This window comes from Rousettus aegyptiacus, unplaced genomic scaffold (genome assembly GCF_014176215.1).
Source record: "Rousettus aegyptiacus isolate mRouAeg1 unplaced genomic scaffold, mRouAeg1.p scaffold_m13_p_1, whole genome shotgun sequence".
Classification (NCBI taxonomy): Eukaryota; Metazoa; Chordata; class Mammalia; order Chiroptera; family Pteropodidae; genus Rousettus; species Rousettus aegyptiacus.
The window spans coordinates 164,433,847-164,461,473 of NW_023416284.1; the positions used below are offsets into that span (position 1 = coordinate 164,433,847).

The 27,627-nt window shown below is 36.9% G+C and overlaps 1 protein-coding gene and 1 pseudogene across 2 annotated transcripts in view; one reads left to right on the top strand and one right to left on the bottom strand.

The window, feature by feature from the left end:
- Positions 1 to 27,627, bottom strand: part of MAP3K5 (mitogen-activated protein kinase kinase kinase 5) — a 167,972-nt gene that overhangs the window by 128,206 nt on the left and 12,139 nt on the right. The window lies entirely within an intron of this gene.
- LOC118605501 lies at positions 4,992 to 5,111 on the top strand (annotated as a pseudogene).

Here is a 27,627-nt window from a genome sequence, read left to right on the forward strand (position 1 = left end):
GTCCTAGCTAATGCAATTAAATAAGAAAAAATTGATAAGGAAGACATAAAAATGTCTTTGTTCACAGATGACATGATTGTTTACGTAGAAAATCTTAAAGAATTGACCACTCTTAGAAATTAAAAGTTATTATAGAAAGTTTGCAAGATTCAAGGTATACAAAATTCAATTATCTTCCTATATGTCAGCAACAACCAAGTAGAATTTGAAATTAAAAAACACAATACCATTTACCTTAGGACTCCCAAAAATGAAATACTTAGGTATAAATCTAACAAAATATGTACAAATCTGTATAAGAAAAGCTATAACACACTGATGAAAACCAAAGAATAAATGGATTTTCTACATTCATAGATAAGAAGACTCAATATTGTTAAAATGTCAATTCTTTCCAACTTGATCTAAAGATACAATGCAATCCCAATCAAAATCCTGGCAAGTTATTCTGTGGCTACTGACAAATTAGTTCTAAAGTTTATGTAGAGAGGCAAAGACCCAAGACAGGCAGCACATTACTGAGAAAGAATAAAGTTAGAGGGCTGACACTAGTCAATTTCAAAACTCACTATAAAGCTACCATAATTAATCCAGTGTGGTACTGGTGAGAAAATAGACAAATAGATCAACAAAAGAGTAGAATATCCAGAAATATAACCGCATAAATATAGTGAACTGCTCTTTGACAAAGGAACAAAGGCAATACAATAGAACTAAAATAATCTTTTTCATCAAATGATACTGGAACAACTGAACATCTACATGTAAAAAAAAAAAAAAAGGAGTCTAAACACAGACCTTAAATCATTCATAAAAATTAACCCAAAATGTATCATAGGCCTAAATGAAAAAAGCAAAAATATCAAACTCTTAGGAGTGAACTAGGAGACTATTTTGATGACCTTGGGTATGGTAATGACTTTTTAGATTCAACACCAAAGGCACAATCCACAAAGGAAATAATTGAAAAGTTGGACTTTTATTAAAATTATAAACGTCTGCTCTGTGAAAGACACTGTTAAAAAAAATGAGAAGAGAAGCCACAGACTGGAAAATCTATTTCCAAAGCACACATCTGAAAAAGGACTGTCATGCAAAATATACAAAGAACACTCAAAATCAAAAATAAGAAAACAACAAGCCAGATTAAAAAATGGGCAAAAGATCAGAACAGAGACCTCATTAAAGAAAAATATATAGATGGCAAATAGGCATATGAAAACATGCCTAACATCATATGTCATTAGGGAATTGCAAATTAAAATAACAATTAAGTCCCATTACACACCCATCAGAGGGGCTATAATCCAAAACACTGATACCAAATGCTGATGAGGATGTAGAGTGACAGAAACTCTCATTAACTGATGGTGAGAATGCAAACTGATGTAGCCATATTGGAAGAAGTCTCGCAGTACCATAGAAAACTAAAGATATTCTTACCATATAATCCAGCAATCATGCTCCTTGGTATTTATCTAACAGAGTTGAAAACTTATGTCCACACAAAATCCTGTAAACAGATATGTAGCAGCTTTATTATAATTGCCAAAATTTGGAAGCAACCAAAATGTGCTTCAGTGGATGAATGGATAAACCGTGGTACATCCAGACACTGGAATACTATTCAATACTCAAAATAACTGAGCTATCAAGCTGTGAAAAGACATGTGAGACTTTAAATGTATTTTACTAAGTGAAAGAAGCCAATATGAAGAAGCTACATACTATATGATTCCAACTTTATGACATTCTGGAAAAGGTAAAATGATGGACAGTAAAAGGATCAGTGGTTATCAGGAATTAGAGAGGAGAGAGGTACAACACCGAGTAAACCCTAATGTAAACTATGGGCTTCGAGTAATGTAGATTTTTTGATTTTAACAAATGCACCATCCGGATCAGGGATTTTGGCTGTGAGGAAGGTTGTGCTTGTTTGGAAATAGGGGGTATACTGGAAATCTCTGTACTTTATGTTCTATTTTTCTGTGAACCTAAAACTGCTTGCGCCAACAGAGATGACTCCATCTTGAAAAGCTGACTTCTTCTTGAAGCTAATTCACCATCTTAGATGAATGGTGACCCTTGACCCCCCACCCCTCACCTTCCCACAAGTGGACCCTGGAATGTGTACAGAGGCTCTGGGCTAATCACAGAATTCTCAATAACTCTTGCTCCAGGTCAAGGCTCCCTTGATGTTATCTCTTAGCTCACCTTGGCACCAGAGCCTCCCTTATCTGGTTCATTTGTTCTGATCACCTATACATTTCTTTCCTAGCACATCAGTTCATTTGTAAGGGAGAATATGAGCAGGTAGTCTGAGGGTAAAAGATGTAGAGATCTGACTATGCTGCTGCTGCCCAGAACTGCACTTCTGTATATAAGTTTCCTATTAAACTCTTTGACCAACAAGCTGGACTTGTTCCTTCATTCTCTAGTATCTTCTGTCCTTCAGTGTTTGGGGGCCACTTTGCAAATATGGCCTTTTCACAGAAAACTGCTCTTAAAAAGTCTATTGACAACAACAAAAGGAACCCTGGACACTTGTCCCAAATAAAGGCAGTGTTCATGGTGTCAGGATTTATAAAGAGGGTTCCTTTGGCAGACATCCTAAGATTGTGCTGGAAGGAGGAGCTAGTCCATGCCACCACTCCAACAGCAGAAAGCAGGTATCTTTGACCCAGTATGTCTCAATGTGCACTGGCATCCACATCCTCCCTACACAGCCCTCACCAACCCCACACCTGGGAGTCCTGGTTAGATGAAGTGCAGCTAGCTGCAAGGCTTAGTCATTTAAAGAATGATTCACATCCTTGGCTATACAATGTAATCACTTTGAAAAACACTGATCCTGAGTACTCATTCCAGAGATCCTAACTACTTCGACTGGGATGTGGCGTGAGCATCAGGTATTTTATCATCAGGTGACTCTGATTTTCAATAAGGCTAAGATGCACCAACTTGGAAGCTGCTCTAAGAGTGTGCACTCATCCATCAATTATGCAACTTGTTTAGAAGCAAAGCACAAACTGCTTATTTCAGTATTTTGACCCATTATTGTGCTCCTTGGAAATTTGGCAACAATATTCACTTACATACTAATGAAAATAAATGGCTCTCTTAATAAAGACCAGTGTAAGCTATGTTTGGATGGAACTCATTTTTTCCTGTTCAGAATGCTGACAGGGCAGCAGCTAACAAATACTTGGCAGTTATTAAATAGTTTTATTTTTGAGCAATTTAATTGGAGCTTTTGCATCTGTTATGTATCCTGTTTAGAAAAGTTCCTTATAAACTGGTTGAATAGATTACTACTTTTCCATATTCCTAAATTATTAAAAATGGGATAAACATAATTGTAATCATGTATTTAACCCATACACAAATTTGAGGAAGGAAAACTAGATTCTTCGCATTTTCGACTACAACCCTAAACATATAAACACACTTTTCAATAATGAAATAACACTGATGTGGCCTAGAAAAGAGGGTTTTATCTGGGCAGAATTAAATGAAAAGCCAGCCTGCTCTCTGCCTTTGATTGCTGTGGGGAGGAAGGGGGTAAGTGGTAACTCTCCTACTGAATGGCCCTTTCTCCCCCCTTCTCTGAGCTATGACTCCAAGCACACTTACAATCTTGACCATGAAAATCACAAAACCCTATTCACAAGATGGACTTTGAAAATAGAATCCCTTTATTCATGAACTTGGCTTTTGCTTCTGCTTCTGCCTCTGTTTTTCTGCAGGTATTCTGCATGTTTCTATTGCTTGTTTGCTCAATGCTTTCTGGCCACACAGAGAAAAAAGAGCACACACACACAGGATAGAGTTCATATCTGTGTGTTATTCTGCAATGATATTTTCAATAAAGGCATGTATTCTGTCCTTTTTGGTAGCAGGTAATTTAATCTAGATAATTTCAAGGCTAGTAATCCAGTAATTGCTTAGTCACATTGCAAGTTTAATTACTAAAAATCAGGTTGATCTCTAAAGTTTTTTCTGGCTCAAATCCACCCTAATTCTGGAAAGTCTGCTTATAGGACTTAAGTGTATAAAGGATCACCCAGCTACTGGAAGCAGGGAAGGGGAGAAGCAGAGATACAAGGTGGGAGGCCCCTGTATAGGTTCAGGTGTGAGATGAGGATATTTGAACTAGAGAGGTAGCAATAGTGATGGAAAGATAGAGATAAGCTCCAGATGCATTTTGGAGGGTCACTAGATACTTAAATTGATTAGTACCTAAATTCTTGACTTCTCTAATAGAACAAATATTTTCCATGGCCAATACAGCAAGTTTGTGGCCTAACATTTAATTCAATAAGATATCCCTAGGTCTACGTTATAAATAGGCAAAAAAGAATCAATGCAAATATATAATATTTTGAATAGGCACACAAATACAAATATTTTCCTTTACAGGTCTATGAAAAGGTAAATGTAAGAAAAGATAATCAAAACTATAATATATCTATGAGCTATTCATTACAACACTATAACCTAGAGACCTAGGAGTTTCCAAGTACTGTTCCCTGGACATTTGCCTACTGGTTTCGTTAGGATAAAATGACCAGCAAAGGACTGAACGTCACCAAAAGAATACTGATTTACAAATGAAAGTGGTATGCATCCAACAACTATCCTAGTAGAAAGCTGTGGCACATACAGAGAAACCCATACGGGGTTCTAATTCCCAAGAAAGAAAAAAAAAAAAAATCTATGCATAATCACTGTTTAAGAGGAAAAAGTAAATAATTTGAGCATGTACAATAACATTCTTTCCTTTTCGCTACAACAAAATGATGGAGATTAGAAGACTGCAGAAATCACTTATTTGTCTCTCTCCCTAGTAACCCTACAGTTCTCCCAGAGGCTGTGGCTTGAATACCCTCTATGGATGAAGCTCAAGGATGGTCAGCCTGCTAAATACATGTAGTCGGAGAACTACATTTCACTGTTGGAGTATTCAAATTCTTTGTTAAAATCCTTCTTTAGTCTACAGCCATGCCACCCTGAACAAGCTCGATCCTCTTCTGATCTTGGAAGCTAAGCAGGATTAGTACTGGTTAGTACTTGAATGGGAGACCATATGGGAAGACCAGGTGCTGTAGGTATGAAAAAATAATTTAAAAATTAAAAAAAAAAAAAATTAGAGATTGTAAACTGACAAGGTCCTTGCAAACTGTGAGGTTAACCAAGGGTTGCCTCACCATAAATGAATGAATGAATGAATGAATCTATCTTTATATGAGAGCAAAATCTGTCTTTAACTTCTACTCATTCATTTCTTTTACTTCTGCTTTCCTAAAACTACACTGAAAAAAATAAAAATAAAAAAGCTTTTTTTCCTTCCTCCAGAAACTTCCAGACATTTAAGAGCAAATCTTGGCATCCCTAACATTTCTTCTCCAAGTTACACATCCGAGTCCCTTCTTATGGCAACAGGATTTCCAGTTCTGTTAATATACCTGCTCTGGCCAAGAAATATAGGGGGAGCCAAGGATGAATTAAAGGTTGCTTTCTGGGGTGAAATAAGGTAGAAGTACTTTTCAAAGTGTAATTCCTAATGGAGCTTACAGAACTGCCTAACCATCAAGATGGTACATGCTGAAAATGTATGACAAAGGCTGAGAAGTGGAGTGCATGGTTAGCTATTAATAGGTCATCAGTGTCTTTCGTAAGACTGGCAGATTAAAAACAATGAATTGGGAAAGTAAGTGGGAGGTTATAAAGTAAAAATAGTGAGTGCAGACCAGTATTCTCAAATTTAATGTGTATATGAATCACCAAGAGATCTTGTTAAAACACAGATTCTGATCCAGTTGTGGGAGGAAGGAGTAATGAGACTCTGCCTTTCTTACAAGAACCCAAGTAATGCCCATGTTGCTGATACAGGGAGCACACGTTAACACAACATCCATAAATAGGATAAAGGAACATTTCAAGCATATAATGAAACAAACTTTGTCCAACATGGCAAATGATGCTATAAAAAAACGCAGGTCTATCAGATATATGGTGGCCCTTTTGTAGTAATATCAACTATTAGCATCATCTAAGAAACAGATTCCCAAATGCCAACTCTTTGAAAAAAGCACATTTCCATTTTCTGTCACAAACTGAGAAATCCTAAATAAAGCGATATTCCTTGAGTCACTTGTAGAGCTGTGAATGCATACACGTAGGTATGGTGTATGCAATGTTAGCCATTTTACATACTTCCTCAATTGTCTTTATCCACCTTTCTGCATCAAGAATATCTTAGCTGATAAGCTTCTTGAAACGTTTTCAGATAAAGGAGTCACTTGGAAAAATATTAATATTTAGCACTATATACCCACATCTAGATCTTGTAATTATTCACAATGGATTCCAAATATGTCTATGATGTATGCTCACACAAATATGTATTTATTTAGAAAAAAAATGAAGGAAAAATTTTTCTTTGAAAAAAATGGGGAGAGATTCTTTACAAAATATATATAAAGAAAAGGCATAGGGCAAACAAAATCTGAGAAAAAATATAAAGGACTACATAATATCAACAAGATGTTTTTAAGCATGAAGGTGAAAATAAATTACAGAATTTAATCCTTGGAAGAATAAAAATAGTAACTTTGAGATTAAAAATTAAAGACACATTTAAAGAAGTTAAAAGTTGAAGCAGTTACTTTGCGGAAACTCTGGTCAAAAATGAGAGAACACTTCCAAAGAAAGGGGATGGAATGCTTTAAAACTGCTTTAAATAGATTGACACCAATTTAAGCTTAAGGCTAGATAGACGATAGATTGATAGATAGATGATAGATATAATTAACATAGGAATGCTGTTATAAATTTATATATATATATATATATATATAATTCAGCCAGTAAAGTGGCCTTAATCAATATCTTTCATTTACAGTTATAGGCAAATTACTGATCTTAGTTAAAAAATAAAAGTGGAACAACACAAATTATATAATATGGTTAAAAAGTTGTGAAATAGTAAAACTGACTTAATAATTATTGGGGCCCCACCAGGGTACATGTTAAGGTCACCAGTGAAAATACAATCACTCCACATTACCTGGTTGGCAGGTGCTGCTGTCTAATACGAATCTAGACTTTAATATCTCAGGACCATTATCATAGGCCACAGCTAGATGATCTCCTTCAGTATCAACAGAATGCTCACTCATCTTTCAAAAGGCTGAGCTCAAACACGACCTCCCATTAGGTCTTCTGCCACCTACAGCATTAAGTTTAGTTTGCAATTACCAAGGACCTAGAATCTGTCATTTATTTATCAGTCTTGTCCAACAAGACATGAACTTTCAGGAAGAGAACGAGTCTAATTCATCTGGCACTATATAGGCCAGATTCTACATGGATGTCGACTGAGTGATAGAGTAAATAATGCTGGAAGTCAGAGGCCAAGAATGAAAGGAGACTGATGGATGCTGCCTCCATAGCACTTCTGCATCCAGTATTCAAGGAGTTGCCCAATGCTGCTTAGTGACCAGCTAGTTGTATTAGTAGACCACCTACTGATGCTCCTTTCAAATTCATCCTCTACCAATTTACAAACATGCAGAACAAGCAGTCATTATACAAACGCCCCCCACCCTCAGCCGGCTCAATATACTCATCAAAGCAGAAATTTGAGACAAGCTATGGTCACCTTTCTCCATACCCCATTGACTCTAGGAAAAATCACAGCCTGCTGTCTTTTCAGTTTTTCATTAGCCAAAACCGAGGCTAAAACACATCCTGCATACCCCTGAGGTACAAGAAAGACCTATTTTCATGCCAGCTGGGTACTGCAAACAACTGCTGAGGATTGACAGGTCTCAATGATGAAAGGGGTGAACTGGTAGAGTTCATGACACATTTAAGTATTTTTGTTATTAAAAATAACTTAAGTTACCTCTTCAAGATCACGTGGCACCCTTAGATTTAGAATGTGTTGCTCTTAAAAGCTATTTCTGAATCTAGACTAAAAAAATTAACGCCCCCTCCCACACCCCACTCACACAATTTATCTTTAGTTTCTATTGATGGGGGTAAAAAGTTCTTAAATTTGTCAATATCTGTCATTCTCACACATTTCATTTCTTCCTCTTTCAAAAGACAGCAGCAGTTCAAGTCATAGTTCTGCAGTGTGCTTACACAATTATCTCCTGCCTCTACAGATCAACTACTAAATACAAAATATTCAACTAATCTTACTTAGTATTTCAGGGATATTAACAGTTCTGAATTTTCTGATGTAACTTTCCAACTTTGCTTGTAAAAATAACTAAACAGAGGATTTATTCCTCTCTTTGGGGACCTTGTTTAGATAAAATTTCTCATGACTTCTAACCCCAGTGAGTACATTTCCTTCTTTCTCTGTTTTGTTTACTTCTTCACTGCTTAGTCTTTCCAGAGCGGCATTCTTCAGCTCTAAATCAAGCGCTCTGTAGAAATCTGCTAGACTCTTTACTGCTCATTGGGCTCTGGGTGCTCTTTTGGCTTGGGATTTTACTACTGTCATTTTGGATTAGGTCACCCAAAGGCCTGTCATTCTGAATCTCCCCACACATGTTAAGCATTTATTTAGGGATTACAGCTGTATCTTTCTAGAGTTTATAGTTACTGATTAGTAAAAGGAATTGAATTCCAGATTGTATTACTATAGCCCACGGGAATTTGTGAGAGGCAAAGTTTACTAGCATTAAAGAAAGACAAAAGCGAACAGAATGTTGAATATAGGTATGAGAACTTTGGACAAATATAGTAATATACTAATGATTTTCACAAAGGAACATATTGGTAGATAAAAACCTGCTTATTTCTTCCTTCTATCTAATGAACATAAAAATACCAACATGCCTCTGAATGTGGAAATCTGCTGGTAGTTACTGTCTGCAGGTGCTGAATGAAACACTCCTTCCTCCGCCCTGCTCAACAACCAGACAGCAGTGTTTTATGAAGTTTAAAAATGTGACCTCAGCTTAGAAAGCTTCTGAACATTGCTTGGGAAGAAGGCAGCATGTTATGTTTCTTGTTTTCTGGCACTGAGTATTATTTCCCAACCCAGGCTGCTAAAGAAGGGATGTGGTTATACAGAAAGTAGATTTAGGCTTGCATTCTTGTAATCTAACCCACTAAACATGCAAAATATCAAAAACATGCTGACTTAAAAGAATAAAGCTAAGCCACACCTACTTTCAGAAGTTACTATCCTAGAAATATAGGTGAACTTTCAATTTGATTATGCCTCCACAGAAACCCAATGGCCGTGGTAATCACTTGAGTTCTAGTTAATTATGGTATAATTTTAAATCTCTGGTTATTATTTTAAAGTCATCTTCACTTACCTTTAGTTTGTCTTTTTCTCAGTGAGTGTCATACCTTCAAAGAAAGATTTATACATGTGTTCCCTGCCTCCTTGCATTTCTCCTCAGCGCCTCCTTCCATCTCTCCACCTCCCCTTCCCTCTCTCCCTCATTAGTTCAAGGACTCCACGATTATTTAGCATTTATCATGTCCCCAGCATGGTTCTGGGCACTGATGCTACTGTAATGATTAACCCATAGTCTCTGCTCTCTAGGCTTACAGTCTCTGGGCTTACAGCCTAGGGGGGAAGAGGATTTTAGACAAATTAATTACAATCCACATTGACATGAGCTGTATTAGAATTAGAAACAGTGTAGAGGAAGCAATGATGTGAGAAACACCAGCTCTTTGAGGAGGAAGAATCAGGAGGTGTGAGGGCGGGTGTGAGGGTGGGTAACTGGGTCATATATGACCTTTTGGCTGGGTTCTGAAGTGTGATTTCACCCAAGGAAGAAGAGGAAGAGACTATAGACAGAGGAAATAATGCAAAGGCATGGAGTTGTGAAAAGGGAAAGTTCAGTATGGCTGGGACAGTGGCTGGAGACAAGGAAGAGTGAGATCAGGCTAGGGTTCAGGGTTCGAGTGTCAATACAGGGTTTTTGAAGACGGGCTCTGTTCCCTCTGCCTGGAACATACTTGTCCCAGATCTCCGCACAGTTCCTTCTCATCATTCAGGCCATTTCAACATCACCTCCTTATAATTCCTGCCAATCCATCTTTAGTCCCTGGCTCTAGCCCATCTCTTCCCTGGTATGTCTTATTTTTTCTTCATGGTATTCATCTCAACAGGGAGTCATTATTTAAGAACTTGTTTACTGAGTGACATTTTCCTAAGACACAACGAAAGACTCACAAATGCTATACAAAAGAAAAGCTGCATTTTAAATATTTTTTCTTATATGGGAAGCCTATATTTAAATAAATCTAAGTCACCAACAGATTAAAACAGTAATAAAGGCCTTTATTGTTTTTCCTGTGAGCTCTCTCCCTTCTCCTCTCATGAAATTATATGAACCTAGAGTTAGGTAGTAACCATGTTTACTCTGGGGAGGTAGGTCACCATCGTGTCCATGAAAACACCTTGGTATAGCATGCGGGATGGTTAAGGACAGGACATGGATCTTTCTTGGACTTCCCAGTATAGTATTAAGTGATGACACACAGAATACTAATTATTCTTGGATCAAGTCAAAAAAGCATGCACTGAATACTTGTTCATTCTTTCACAAATATTCTGTTTTGTTCAGGCATCTGTGCTAGGTCTGAGTGAAATACAAATGTAAATCAGCTTTCAGATAACTTATCATCATAAATAATGCTGAGGCTCATCTGAAAGCCCGAAGTGTCACGAGAGACAAAACCCATTTGCAGGTAGATGGCCCTTCAGTATTGATCGGGAGTGTTTGAGGAAGCTTTGATATAAAAGAAGAATGTGGACCAGGGGAGGTGGGGAGGGTGTTCTGGGCGTGTAAAACCAAAAGGACTGAAGCAGAGATGCAGAGAAGTAGTTGATGCTTGTCAGAAGCAGCAAGGAGATCAATTTGGTGGAAGAGATAGAGTATTTAAAAATTCAGTTTGAGGGTGGATCTTTGCATTCTATCGCCCATGCTTAATTGGCAGAAAATGGAGACCTGCCAAAGTTATTTCATCGGCAGAGTAACATGTCCAGAGGAATGCTTCAGGAAGAATACTCAGGCACCGGACTGGAGTGGGGCAAAACCACAAGTGAAGAAACCTCAAGGAAGGTCTTCAATAGCATATGAAAAAAAGGATTAATAATGGCAATGGAAATGTAAAGAAGGGAAGAGGGTGAGACATATTCCTAAGGTCTATTTAGAAGACATAGAATTCTCTGGATGTAGGGCAAACCATTATTTTATTCACGTAGATGCTCATGCCACAAATCTGAGGGTTGGCCTTTAAATATCCCTTTCCACTCAATCGTGAAGTCCTGTCAATTCTACTTCCTGTTGAGTCAATTTACTTCTCTGCATCTACACTTTCCCTCTGGCCTCCTAATGCATTCTTCTCAACTCCATTTGCTGCATGACATTCATGTTGACCTTTTAAAATTATTGCAAGGACAATAATGGCCTTCTCCTACCTACATGGAAAAACCTTTAATGGCTTAGGAGAAGGCAAAAAACTCTTAACTTCAGTCTCTCATGCCCTGCTTCATTTTGCTCCTCTTTCACCAGTCTCACCTCGTACCTCTCTGTATCTGACTTCCTCCTAGGTGCTCATACACATCTCCTCTCTTCCTTGCCTCAAAGCATACTTCCCACCTGTTACCTACGTCCTGAGACTAGGGTAGACTCCTCTCGCAGCCCTTTAGACTTTCCTCTGAGCACTTAACTTGTAACTAAATTGTTGAAAAGATATTTTTAAATGGCTGTCGCCTTAGGTAAACCCTCCCACACATATTCACCTCTGCCCTAAAGCTGGGAGTATATGGCTTACTGTATCCACAGAGGCTAGCATTAGGCACTCATTAGATGAATGGATGAATAAGAACCAAGGAATCAAAGATGATGCTGACAAGCAAAGAGAGGTTTCAGAAGGAAGATGATGACATTAAATTTGAGATTGAAAGAGATGTTCATTCAGTATATTGTTGGATATATGGATAAATGAAGCTGAAGAGAGAAGAATGGACTGGACATAAACACTTGAAAGCCATTTCCATGGAGCTGGGCATAAACAGCTTGGCTTAGTCAGAGTGCATTGAAAGGATCTTTTGGAACATCTCTTTCCAACTGACCATAAGCTCCATAAGGGTACTGCCCACGGCATACCCATCTACTAGCAACTGGAATGTTTGTGTCCTTTCGAAATTCCTATGTTGAAACCTAATCCCGAATGTGACAGTATTTGGAGATGGGGCATTTGGGAGATGATTGTCATAAAGATGGAGCCCTCATGAATGGGATTAGTGCCCTTACAAAAGAAACCTTAAAAAGCTCCCTCACACGTGAGGGCACAGCAAGCAGCCAGTCATCATGAATTTCACCCCTTCTACCATGTGAGGGCACAGCGAACAGATAGCCATCATGAACCATCAAGAAGCAGGCCCTCACTAGATATCAAATATTCCAGCACATTGATCTTGGACTTCCCAGCCTCCTGAACTATAATAAACGTTTTTTTGTTTAAGTCACTCAGTTTATGGTATGCTGTTATCGAAGCCTGAACTAAGGCACCATCATTATAGATAAATGATGTTCTCAATAAACAGAGAACATTACTTTAAGAAATGAAGTTATCAGCTCTTCTGTTAAGAATGAAAATGAAAGATCATATGATCTGATGCTTAAAGTCCCTGCTAATTCATCAGAAGACAGTTCCTACCAAGTGATAGGAGAAAAGGCAAGAGTTAGGTGAAGAACACGAGTTGAAGAACAGATTACTTTTTTATCAGAATTTTATCAGAGAAGTGTCAGCCTACAGGAAGCTGTTGGCCCAGTGCATGGATAGGGTCTCCTTTTCCTCTTCCATCTTGTCAGGAAGAGTTACCCCAAGACTTCCAAGAGACTCAAGTGTTTACATGGGTTTTTTCTTCAGATCCACTCTCAGCTTTGAAGCAAAGCTCCTTTCTGATTTTCTATAGCATCTCTGTGGTCTTCCACTGAATCATTGATGAGATTTGAGGAAACTTGGGTGTCGGTGCTGTGGTAGAAACTGGTAGAAAGGCTCTTTGATCTGCTTTGGTTATAGACCATTCAAGCCACCTAGCCCAAAGAAAGAGATCTGCAAGGTCTCTCACCTGGCTCACCAGAGTTTTTTGCTGGGATCTCGGCATAAAAAAACCCCACTTAAGCATCAATAGATGCTTTCCCTTGCTTTAGTTTCTGACCACATATCTACCTCTGGGACTTCTCAAGAAAATAAGTTCTAGGACAGGATTGTGGTATTCCTTAGTAACCCAGCCAAACACAACCTTACCAGCATCTCAATTTCAACATAACTTACAGAAAAAAGGGCAGGGCTCGATGTGTGGAGAAATAAGGGCAAGGAAGCTACTTTAATACTAGGATGTGAGAATTTATACAAGAGCTGTCTGTCTAGTCAGACAGCACTACACATTTCTGAACTGTTCATGTATAACTATGAATAAGATTCCCTTTCGCTACACTGACTGCCCATCAGAAAAATTAAAAGTTCATTAGATATATTAATTAGATAAATCATTTCATAGATCTTAGAGATTTCTTTTAATACCTTGAAATATCTGAATATATTTTAGATGTAAAATAAACATTTAAAGTAGTAGTGTTATATAAATATATTAAACTGAATAGTATTCATGTAAATAACTGAAGCCTTTTAATACAGGTACCCAAAGTAAGACTTTTATGTGACTATTTTAGTGCATTAGGTTCTTTAGTCATTTAGGAGCAAATACTATTTTGATTTTACTTTTTAAATACAATGCAAATTAGTGTCTTTACATCATACTAAAATTTAAAGTTAAATAATCTTCATGCATTGTAAAGGCTTCTTTGCCTCTGAAGTTTATTCTTACCTAATATTTTAAAGCACTACAAAAAATCACTACATAGCAAAGCTTTGACATTGTTCATTTTTATTACTTATTAATTTTATGTTCCCATGTTTAAATAAAACCTCGTAACTTTATATATCATGAAAACTGAACAAAAATTAAATAATCTCTGAATTTATGCCCTCTAAGACATTTTTCCAGGATTCTAAACTAATAAAAATAATACCTCTCTGTTTCCCATTTTTTTCTTAAATGGGCTCGTCCCACCCTCTTAACTATTTTCAGCTGGCATATCAAATAATAAATTTTGGGCAGTCAATCCAGATCCTCAGAATTAGAAGCAAAAACTTTTGTCCCTCTCTTACTTGAATTTTAGAAAAATCAATAAAACAAAGAGAAATTATCAGGAAGCAACTGGCAAATTAATAAGTTAAGGCTCTGTTTACACTTTAATAATTTATAATCAATTATTAGGTTTAAGTGTATTCTGCCTTGATTAAAACTGTTAGTCCCTCTGAGAAAATAAAAAATGTGTTTTGAATTTTTCCACATCTTATATTCACAGTAGGAAACCTGTTTTTGCCTGTTTCTATGTGCCAAAGCTTTATTATGTGTAGGCTTTTGAAAATAAACTGTTCCCTATACAGCCTTATTTACTCCTTCATTAAATATTTATTGAATAAGTATTATACACCAGCCACTAAGCTGAAGAATAGGGACAAAGATGAATAAGAAGTTGATTCATAAATGTGCCAATTTTTCACTGCTGATAATAAGCGAAAATCAGTAACAAAAATCCATATTGTAGCTAAAGAATAATATGATCCTGAGAAGATCTTTAAAGAAGGAAGTTTCCTAAAATAGTCTTTATACTAAAACTATACATAAATTAAGAGTTCGGGCAAGTAAGAAATTACCCAATACACAAACAATCCCCTATTTTCAAAGAACAGGTTCTAGGTACTGTAATCATGAGGAAAGTCCATAGAACTTAAAGGTGGAAATGAAAATAAGCTAAAATAACATTTTTACACATATTTCAAGTTACTGAGTCAGGGAATATGTTTTAAATTCTTTAACTAATTCTTTGTATACCTAAAAGTGGCAACCAAGTAAATGCAATAAGCCAGGAGAGGGAGCTACAATTACTGCCTAGCTTTTTTTTTTTTAAATAAATTTATTTATTTGAATTAGTTTCAAGTATATAGTACATTGGTTAGACATCTATAATGTTCATAAATCGATCCCCCTAACTGCTCCTTCCCTCCCCTGACCCTCCACTTAGCCATCATATTAATGCTAACTGTACCCCCTCTTCCATGTTCCCCATGCCCAACTACCAACTACTAAATTGTACTTCTTTAATCCTTCACCCCATTCTCCCAACCTTCCAACCCTTCTCCCCTCTGTCCATCACCAACTGAATTCTGCTCTGACAGACACCAGGAACACCAGGATAGAAAACACATGGGACTATTCAATTAGTTCTGTCACCATGTGGAAGAGTCATAATAATATTTTTAAAAACTTATCCAATTGCCACAAGATGGCATGAACCTGAAATTTCATGCCTAAACAGCAAAGAATAGCCAACAGTCAACAATATATAGATTTGTCATCAACCCAGATTTTTTTCTTCCAAAAACAATAGAGGACTTGAAAGCAGTTAAGACTTGTAAATCCTATACTAAATTTGAACACGTATGTCATTTTATATACCGATTACCTTTCCATTTTGGTCACAATGACAACTAGAACAAAAGGCAAAAGATTTTCTGAATAAAGCTCTTACATGATGTATTGCTTCTGAAAATGATGAAATCATTATTAATTCATGTATGTTCAAGGAATTTAATTAATTGCATTAGCTGTTAAAATTTATTCAAGAAATATTTATTGAGCACCTATTACATGGGAGCACTATGGACACAAATATGAATAAAACAGACCTTAACCTAACTAACAAAACTAACAATCTCAGTAAGGAGGTCAGCCATTAAAAGGCAGTAGAAGCAAGTAGTAAGCACTGTGGGCAGACAGAGGAGGAAGTTACTATGGTCTAAGTTGGGATGCTTGGCTGAGAGAAGGGTCAGAGAGCTGTCCAGGAGGAGGCAAAGGACTTTCCCAGAAAGTGAGAGAAGTTAATTTCAAGCAGGAAGAAGCCTAGAAAAACTGGTCCCATTTCCCAAATCTCTGGGCCCAGCAAGTATCATCACAGTAAAACTATAGGACTTGAAAGTAGAAATGGAAAAACAAACATTGAGTGACATTTGTGCACAAGAATGGAGAGATCCTGAGCTTGACTTATTAGAGAAACGGCAATCGGCCCTGAGTCAGGGTCCAATTACAGGGATTGTGAGAGGGGGCTGCCAGTCAGGTAGATGGATGAAAACCTTGGCCAACTCTGCATGCTGTGCTAACAAGCCTAGTTTCCTACTGTAGTTGGTTAAAAGCCCTGAGCAGAAAGCTGCACTAATTAGCCGTTTCTTAGCAACTACTTATACAGCACTAAGAAGTGATGAAGAAGGAAGGTAAGAAGGGCGAGCCACTAAATGAACCTCTTGAGAGCCATGACAGATGTAAAGAATGCGTCTGGGGAAGACTGGCTCAGCCAGCAATTCTGTCAAAAAATTAATCACTACAGTGTCTTTGTTCACCAACAAAATGTTTAGAAAAAGAAAACAAAATAATTTAAAAGTTAACTCTTCAGCCTCTTTCCATTTAAAATCCATGACCTTCAAGTCATGGAATTCGTTTTTGTTTCTAATTTCAGCAGAGGACAAAACCATCAGTTTGGAGCAAGAGCTGAAAATCAGAAAGGAAAATCGATACTGATGGCTCAGGCAGAGGAAAGTTGGAAGGGACAGTGGTAAATGGGGAAAGGAGTGGGTATGGGACTGAGCAAACAAAATAGTGCTCCTGACTTGGTTAGGTTAAAGCTGGAAACATTCAGTTTGCTGAGTAGAACCAATGCTTTTTCCAAATATAAACAGTACATTTGATAGGAGACTCAGCCAAAACCATCTGCTGATGTTTGCACATGACTCTCAGGTGTTCTGTGGGCAAAGATTGGGGAGAGAGTTTGGCTCATGCTCCTCATTGTTCAGCCATCCATGGACAGAACCAGAAATAAGACAGAGGGTATGTGAAGGTAAGGTGGGAGAAAAGCACAAAAAGAAAAGTAAACTTCTGGTCGAGTTTCTAAAGCCAACTAGAATTAACCAGAGGGGGACGCACCAAGAAAAATTATACAAGAGGAAGTACCTCCTGTACTTTCTTTATCTCTCTGGAAACTTTAATGCTGGCTGCAAATCCCTCCAGGGACAGGCAGGTTGCCTGCAGACTAAACCAGTCCATAAACCACAAGCTTTTATCTGCACGTGACCCTCAGAATAGGCCATTCCTCCTTCCTCCTCCCAGCCTCCTGAGTCTCTTGGTTAAGGGGCCATTGCTACCACCTGGTGCCCTCTGTGTCCTCACTCCTTCACTGTCTTGTCCTCTGCACAGCTAGAGCATAAAAATGACAAACTCTATCCATTCCTAAAACTAAGATGGGGTAGGGAGTCTTAGAGGCAGGTTAAGGTATATAGCTTTTAAAAAGACGACAATCTGCACTTTTTTGCATTACTAGTCAGCTAAGATTATTAAGTCTTTGATGTATAAATACCATGTTCCCAAATTATTCACTGCCTTTCCACTTCAAGCACCAGCCAGGGTAAATCTTCAGTTTTCCTATCTCTGTTCAACCACTTAGTGCCAACAGGCCCAAATATGTGGAGAAACAGGTTAGCTTTCAGACAGATGTTCTTCTGGTAGACAATAAAAATTCTAAAGGCAATAAATTTTCTAGCATTCCTATCTGTAGAAACTGAAAACTTATAGAAGAAATTTTTTTTCCCCCCATTTAAAGCATATTCTTGTTGAATCTCTTTAGGAATTTTGCATTTTGAGTTTTAGTTGCTTCTTTCTGAAAATCTGATGACTCTATTGGAGGCCCAGGCCTCAGCTTCTCTCCATGACTTAGTTACCAGATGGAAGTAAAGCAGGCAGAGAGCTAGTGACCTGTTGATGAGCCTTCTCCACATATGCACATCCACATGATATACAGAGCATGCAAAAACAATCAGACCGGGGCAGCCGTTTCCAAAGACAGCCACCATTAATCTTACCGCCTGTATGCACATACCCACTCCCCACTGAGTTAACCCCTCTCCTTGATCTGGGTTAGCACTATGATGGCTTCAACCAATAGAATACAGCAAGAGTCATGTTCTGAGAATTCTGAGATCGAAACATGGGAGAACTGACAGCTTCTGCTTCCTTCTTCTTGGAATGCTCACTCAGAGGACAACCCCCCCCCCCCCCCAGAATGCAAACACCACACGAGAAGTCCAACCTGGCCACCTGGAGAGGCCACAGGAAGAGAACTAAGGACCCCAAAGAAAGCTCTTCTCAACATCCAGTCATGGGAGTGAGCCTTCTTGGACATTCCAGCCCAATGCAGCCCCGAGATGACAGCAGATCCAACTAACTTCATGTGAAATGGAAGAACAACCTAGGTGAACCTAGTCAACTCACTAATTTGTAAGAGATAATAATAAGTTGTTTGAAGCCACTGTGTTTTGTGTGGTTTACTGGACAGCGACAGTAAATTGAAACACAGATCTCCCCAAATAATAAACACTGTGAATATATAAATGTTGGACAACCATCTACTATGTACCTGCTCATTTCATATATATTTATCCTCAAAACAATGGGAAAATAACAGGCTTTCTTACTGTAGAGATAATATGTAAGAGGCAGAACTGAATTGAAAATAAAATCTCTTGACCCTAAAGTATATGTACTTCCCACATCTCAGAAGCTAGAACATGTAGACACTGTGGGGTCACCTCTAAGCTCTCTGCAAATCTGTGACTTTGGGCACCACCACTGCCACGTCTGCTTCCAGGATCTTATCCCTCTACCATCCCACCACTAAATACCCAGGCAGTGGAGAACTTTTTAGTGTCTTAACAAAAATTTGGAAGTCACTGTTAGAGTCTCCCAAAATATCAAATTTATGAGGCAATATGGCAACATAATAAAAGCATATCTAACAGACTTTTGATAGATGCAAGCGTCAGATAAAGAGCTGGATTAAATGGCTTCTGAAGTCCTTTTTATTCTAGTAGTTTGCCAGGCGCTGTACAAAGCACCTTACATATACAATCCCATTTAACCTTCTCAATAGGTCTATAAGGCAGTGACGGCTTTGACTTCAGTCTTACAGATTTGGAAACTAAGGCTTAGAGAAGAACATAGAACCAGTAAGTAGCAAGGCCAAGATTCAAACACAGAAGTCTGTCAGATCTACAGTCATCCTCTTTCCTTACACTTCCCTCCCTTCACTAGGAAGACATGATTTTTCTTCTACTCCTCTGATTAGAGGAGATATAAATCTCCAATGTGAACATACTTAGATTATCCACAATCCCAGAAATGGGACCTAGCCCCACAGAGCCACCTAGCTGCACCACAGGTATGAGGTTGGCAAGAAATCTTCCTGGTACAGCATGAAACCAAAGAAGCTGCAGGTGAAACCAAAACTTAAGCCAAGCCCTACCACCACTCTCCAACCCAGGCTGCAGTCAGAGATAGGCTGCAAATACACACCAACTGTTCTACAGGGTTAAGCTTCTGAGCTGAAGCTCTAATTTCCCTTTCAGAACAAGATCAAGCAATAACTCAGCAAAGAACTGCCCATAGGATGATCGCTTCACAATTTAAAAACAAAAATAGCTAGGCACTACTGATCTAACAGCCAAGTGGGTCAAGGCTATGCCCTTGCTATTCCAAACTTCCAGAGCTGCTTTACCTCAGTTCACCCACAGTAATGGGAAGACCAGTAGATTATCTGGGGTTTGGACTCATTTCCTTCTTTACCAGATACAGCAGCCAATGACTGGGTTTTAAGGTAATGGGTAGCAGAATATCTGGCTCAATAAAACTGGACAGGTTGAAATTTGTGGATGGGAACAGAGGTCATTAAAAGGTTTACAGAGCAAAGAGCATGAGAGTGTGATCGCCTAAGTTAAGGCAACATTTCAGAGAAGGTTTCAAATTAAACCAAAAGGACCATATTGGACACTTTAAATCTATAATAAACTCCATTTCTTCATCTAATATTTTAACACTAAGATACTGAGTCTGCAAAACACAGAGTGCCAAACTACTCTGGAAATATTTACAGACTGGGATTACTTTTAGAACGAGCATGAACAGTCTATGGCTATGCAACCCTGAACAAGCCTGATTCCGGAATAAGTCTGATCTTGGAAGCTAAGCAGGGTCGGGCCTGGTTAGTACTTGGATGGGAGACCACCTAGAAAGACCAGGTGCTATAGGTGTAAAAAATAAAAAAATAAGGGATTGTAAACTGACAAGGTCTTTGCAATCTGTGAGGTCAACCAAGGGTTGCTCTGTCAATAAATAAATAAATAAATAAATAAATAAATAAATAAATAGCATGAACTAATAAGTGTGTTACAGGAAAATTAACAATGTTTTTTTCTTACAAAAGTCAGATTTTTTCATATTTTGGATAAGAAACCAAATCTCAAGGTACAAGTTATCACCATAATAACCCTTTCAAAAGAAATATCGACTTTTCACATTCCAATATTTAAATTTTAGGTAATAAACAAACAAAAGTATTGATTCCCATTTATTCTGAAGTTAGACTCTACTAATGTCTACAATTCTGGTAAGTGCCAACGAGGGAGGGAGGGAAGGAGGAAGGAAGGAAATGAGTGAATAAGTGATAATAAATGCCCAAAACCTGAAAACTGCAATCCATGGTTTACTGATGAGTTCAATAGACAATAAATAAGAAGCAAAAGTTGAGACTAGCTATCATATAAGAGAAACAGCAGGGAAATAATTTTAATGAGAAAAGAAGAATATCAGGGCCAGTTAAAAACAGGAAGAAGACCCAACTGTCTTTTTGCTGAAATTAACAAGCCTAAAATTCCCTTTGGTTCAAGGAAACCAAAATAGCCAAAATAATCTTGAAAAACAAAGTTGGAGGTCTCATATTTCCTTTTCAAAACTTAATACAAAGCTAAAGTACTCAAGACTATGTGGTACAGGCATAAGGGTAAACATATAGATCAACAGAGCAGAACTGAGAAATAAACTCATATATTTATAAATGAATTGATTTTTGACAAGGGTACCAAGAAAATTCAATGGTAAAAGAATGAATAGACTTTTCAACAAATGGTGCTGAGACAATTGGCTATATGCATGCAAAAGCATAAAGTGGACCCCTACCTCATATGATATATGTTAATTCAAAATGGATCAATGATCTATATTCAAGAGCAAAAATTACAAAACTTAGAAGAAAGCATAGACGTAAATCTTCATGACCTCAGAATAGGCAACAGTTTCTTACAGAAGACTCCAAAAGTACAAGTAACAAAAGAAAAAACATAAATGGGACTTCATCAAAATTAAAACCTTTGTGCTTCGAAGAACACTATCAAGAAAATGAAAAAACCCACGCATGTGAGAAAATATTTATAAATCATATATCTGATGCAGAATATGTACAAATCTATTACAACTTAGTAATAAGACAAGTTTTAAAATGGGCAAAAGATCTTTAAGACTGTTCTCCAAAATATATAAATGGCCAATAAGAACATGAAAAGATGTTCAACATCATTAATCATTAGGGAAATGCAAAACCACAATGAGGTATCACTTCATACCCACTAGGATATCTAGAATAACAAAACAGAAAATAACAAGTTTTAGTGAGGATGTGCATAGAATGGTGCATAGTGGTACCAGGAAATGGTGCGTCCATTTAGAAAATAGTTTATAGTGATTCCTCAAAAAGTTAAACATTGAGTTACCATATGAGCCATCAATTCTGCCACTAGGAATATATAATCAGGAGAAATGAAAACATATTCTATCCTAAAATTTGTATATTCAGGTTTATTCATAATAACTTGTGCATTGTAGCTTTATTCATAATACCCGAAGATCGGAAATAACCCAAATGCCCATCAACTGATGAATGGATAAAAAAATGTGTTATATACCACTATATGAAATAGTATTCAGCCAGAAAAAATGAATAAATATAACATAGATGTAGCCTGAAGACATTATGCAATGTGAAATAAGCCAGTTACAAAATGCTACATATTGTATATGATTCCACTTATAGGAAATATTTAGAATAGATAAATTTATAGAGACAGGAAGCAGAATCGTAGCTGCTAGGGGCCGGGGAAGGAAGATAAGGGAAGTGACAAATAATCGATACAGGGTTTATATCTGAGGTGACTGAAATGTTCTAGAATTAAATACTGGTGATGGTTGCATGCTTTGTGCATCTACTAAAACCAATGAATTGTATACTTTAAAAAGGTGAATTTTACCATATGAGTTATATCTGAATTTTAAAAAGATTTTAAAAATAAACAAGTATACAGAAGTGGAATGAAGTAACAGTAAACAGAAAAACAAATAATGAGAAGACAGAAGCTTAAGATGACCATCTGAGGATTCTGAGGCAGGGCCCACGTCACAGACACTTTCTATTCCCAATGTCTGGCACATGATGCAAACATCCAACCAGTGTTTACTGAATGAATGAATCAATCAATGAATCAATGAATGGAGTTTTGAAGCAGGCAGCAACTACATAAGTAGCTCCTAAGCTATACTAAAAATCACTGTGATACACTAAAAATAACTAAATGTTACCAATATTTCCTCTTCCCCCAAAGAAAGGGGAGGCTATCTGGGGAGTATCTACACCCCCCACATACAAGAAACAGGCTGGGGACATTAGGTAAAGAAATTCAGCTCTTCCAACAGAATTATATTACAATTTTACAGTACAATAACTGACATTTATGATAGCAACTCTAAGCAAAACAGAAAATCTTAAATTATCTTCAGTATAATCCTTATTAAGAGCAAGGTAGAGGATCATTTATAAAAACTGCCACGAAGAAATATTAAGTGCTAGTTAAATATTATATTTTATAAATTTTACTTAGCTCATGAGTTGATTCCTTTTTATCAATCTTGTACATCAGAATACAGAAACATACTTTTCCTACATCATACAACAAAATAAATTCAAAATGGAGAAAGGTGCCACGTGTAAAAATAAAATGTATTAAACTTCCTGGGAGAAAACAGAAATGAATAATTTTCAGATGTATGTTTGAAGAAAGAATCTGCACTTAAAAGCAAGAGAATTCATTAATGATAATGGTTTTGACTAATAAAAATGCATAAAGAGAATTAACAAAATTATAATAAATATCAATTAAGAAAATAATGTAATACATTTAGGAAAATAAAGGATTGATATTCTTAATACATATACAATTCATTATTATTTTACAGGACTCTAGAGCAGGTTTCTGCTTTTGAAAACTGGGGGCCACTTAATAAGATGTTAGGAATGAGAGAAAGGAACCAATTTCTGTATGGAAATAGTTTGAGGTACCTGTGTGCCAGCCAGCAGGTATGGAGTGTACAGCAGATGGTTAAACCTATAGCTCTGGGGGTCTGGGTTAGAAAGACACAATGCGAAGACATGTGACACCAAAAAAGCCATTCTGTTCACTTCACACGAACAAAAGGAATGAAACTTAGCCAATCCCCCGCAGTTCTGCTAGAAACTATACAACTAAACCTTTCTATTCTAACCCTTTTATTATAATTACCATTATTATAACTATCATCAAAGAAGATTCTGTACTTTCGACAACCCAATATTTAAAAATATGTTCTTTGGAAATGCTCTTAAAAAATTCAAGTTTCAAAGTAGAGTTTCAAAAGATTCAGCTCTATAATGGTCTCACCATTATTAAAGAAAAAAGAAAGAGGAGACTTCGGTCCTTAGTAAAGTCATCCTTAAGTATACAAAATATTTCTAAACAAAGGTGTCCCTTCCCTCTCCTATCTGGTAAGTGAGACATATAATATATTCTGTAAGGAGGTGTCATCAGAAACATCAACTAATACTGTTTTTCCTGTATACTGTCAGTATAAAAGATAAGGCAGAAGGGAGCTGATTCCAGATAAGGCAATAAAACAATAGTAACTATTCAGATAAGATTTGAGGGGCTGGGGGGGGGGAGGGTGTTCTTTTGGAATGGACAGATGATGAACACAAATAAGTGAGCATGTATGGTAGAGAGTACCTTCAGGGTAATCCAGGGTTTATTTTAATAATCTTAGATCAGAAACTAAGGTGAAGGAAGACTAAAAAGTAATCAGTTTTGAAAAAAATGTGTTTCCACTGTAAGTTTACAAGATGCTAAGCAAAAAAGGTCTTTTAAAAAATAAACCATTTTACTTATAAGTGGCCAGTGTTATAAGCAATTAAGTATTTTAAGTGGCTAAGAAAATAATAACATTATTTGGTCCCACTTCTTAGTCTAAGTTTCAAAAGCCTGTGAAATTCAGCCACTGGAGATAGATAAATGAAAAACTTACCTAGCCTGAAAGATCCATTTCCTTACTGAACACTTTCACTTCCTGAAAAAGCCATATACTTCTGTACTATTGAATTTAAATTTATCTAAGTTATAGAATCTCACAAGGAAAAGCAACTCTATTTTCAGGCAATTCCAATTAGCAAGAAAATAAGAACATTTATAAAGGGTCATGCTCCGAAAGTTCTTACTCGAAAAAAGTGGTTGGGAATTTGTATTTCATGTTCCCACAGAATAACACCTGAGCCCACAAGGGCTTATTGACCTCATCCTGTCTCTAAGACATAAATACTGGCAGGACCAGGCAAGGTGCCTTATTCTGCGGGCAGGGTACACTGCTTCCAGTGACTGCCTTCTCTTTCTGCATCTCTCACCAACCACATTTCTTTACATATAATACTTTTCAATACATGCCTCCCTTAGTTCACCAGTCATCACTCAAGACACTAACCTGGACAGCTGCCACCATTTACTTTCCTGAAATTGCTCTGGCAGTTATCAGGGACTTTCTAATCTCCAAGTCCAGTTATTTCTCTGAAATCTTCAACTTTACTGACCTTCTGACAAGCTCTCTTTATGTCGCTTTCAACTCACTATTTCTCTCTCCCTCTCTCTAAACTTTCACTGTCCACAGTCTTCCCCCTGACCATTTCTTTTTCTCACTAGTTGATGCACGTCTCTGTCTGTCTTTTAAATGCTGGTGTTTTCTCAGTGCCATCACAGGCTCTCCTTTTATTCTACCTCTTTCTAATGAGGATATTCATTTATTCTCATAATTGAAAATGCCTAGCACATAATAAGCGCTTTCACCGTTATCACTGAAAACCCAATTTGGTGATCTTTTTGTATACAAATATCACATCATTATGTTGTATACTTGAAACTAATATAATGTTATATATCAATTATACCTCAATAAAAATTTCCAAATGTCGCTTCTGTCTAAAGCCTTAACCAACCTCCTCCACACTCCCTTCTTCTCCAGAAGAATCCTCTGTCATTTGTGTCTTCAAAGCACTTTATGTATGCCTCCAGTTTAACAATCAGCACAACCTACTATATGTTTATAGGCTGGTCTACCAGACTGTGAGCCCCTCAAGAGAAGGGTGGATATCACTAAATTTTATTCTATAAGCATTATTAAGTGTTATCTACAGGTTGAGCACAGATACAGAAAACATGAAGGATGTTAAGATCCAAAAAATGTGATCTTTGCCATCTAGGAGCTTAACTCACACTGAAGTGGGAAAGATGGATAACAATACCAATAACTAAAATACCAGGAGGAAAAAGTGACATATTCATGTATTCAGTTATTCAACATCTACAGAGTACCTATTATGTGCCAAGCACTAAATTAAGTACAAAAGATACAGATTAAACAAGACAGACAAGGAAGACAGACATGGAATTATATTTTAATGATCCTATCTTAAACTGCTCTTTCAATGTCAGACCTTTCTAATAAAGGATTTCTCAATATCCTATAAGATTTGACTTGACTTTTTCAGTTATTCCTTCTTAGTCATTTCACATGTGATGCAATAGTTATGGAGCAATGTTTTTTTAATATCTCCCAAAGACTCAAGTATGCATTGAAAAAAATGAATCTTAAAACAAATCAAACTTTATTTAATAGCTTTTAAAGGATTATTTTAAGAGGTAATAGGTATAAAAAAAAAGGTAATTAACAAACATGCAATAAAAAATTACACAGATCTTAAAAAGAAAATAAAAATAGAATGACAAGTAGTTCCATAATTATTCTTAGCTTAAATGAAAAAGAATGTCAAACTTATGCTTATAAATAACTATGTAATACCCTTAATATAGGAAGGAATTTCCTGCTGACCACGTATTAGGTACACATACATCATGGCTCAAAAGTTGGGAATATTGTCTTCTGTGACCGAGGGGGACAATTATCAATCCTGAAAAAGTAATTTCCACAGACTAAATATAAATTAATCAGAAGCTTATAACCCAGTACAAGCTGTAAATTGCGTATTCAGCATGCAAACCAGATAAATGGAAACTAAAAGTAGAATAGGGCCTTGGATTGTCCAAGCATAACCTATTTCTCCTTTTATGCTCTCAGAAAATCTCGAATTAAGTGTGGCTTATCCTCTGGCACAAAACTCTGTTTAGGTAACATCCTCTTACTCTCCTGGTAAATAAACCAAAAGGAACAAACTCAAAAAAAGTGGAATTTGAAAACAGAAAAATGATGGTTGCTTCATACATCTGCCTCTGCAAAATTATTCTAGCATGTCTAATGATATTTTCAGAGAAAAGTACAAACCTATTAAACAGCAGTGCTCTGGGAAAAGTAAGGCACAACAACATATAAATACCATAATACAGTCTGATTTAAAAATTCCCAAGTCATAACACAGTGGCTACAAACAGCTTTTATGTAAACGACTCACTCATTTCTGGGACCACTTGTGGATGAAGTCTGGCCCTTTTGGGGCTATTCCAGATTAAAAAAATGAATGAAAATAGGTAATGAGAAGAAGCTACAATCCTGGATAATCAAGAGATTACCCATTGAGAAGAACGTTCGCTATGTATTTAACAGGATGAAACCTGCTTCTTTAATACAGCCTGACTAAATGCCGAGTCTTGAGCTCCATGAAGTTTGGAATTTGTGAGACAGCACTTTTCCATTACTTATCTACATTTCACCAAACAGTGAAAAACATGTGTTTTAGTGCTGGAGGCAAACCAGGCAGATATAGCAACACCTTAATTTTAATTCCAAGCGTACAGAGAGCTGGCTAAAGTAGAAGAGTGTCACTCTTACAATATCAAAGTTTTATCTTCTCAAAGATTTCATAAATGGGCATTAAACGAGCCACAAGTAATGACAGTTCCATGAAGGTTACTTAAGCTGTCATCTACAAATTCTTGCTGGGAGTTGTCAGCCTTTTCTCTGCCTTCTGTTGCCTTAAAGAATCAAGAACACAGGATTCTGTCTAAATGTTTAAATTTCCCATCAATCCAGGCAAGTTATTCCCTGTCATTAATGCACACTGATGAATATTTACATGTGTTAGCAGCTTTTAAACACTCCTGTAATTTGCCTTCATTAGTATATATCACTGCATCTAACTCACTTCTTCAAAAAAAATCTTAAAAGTGATCTTTGTAAACATACTATATTTATAAGTATGAATTTTGGTCACCTATACCTTGGTGTGGCAATTAATCAAAATTAACACTTATAACACAGGTATACCA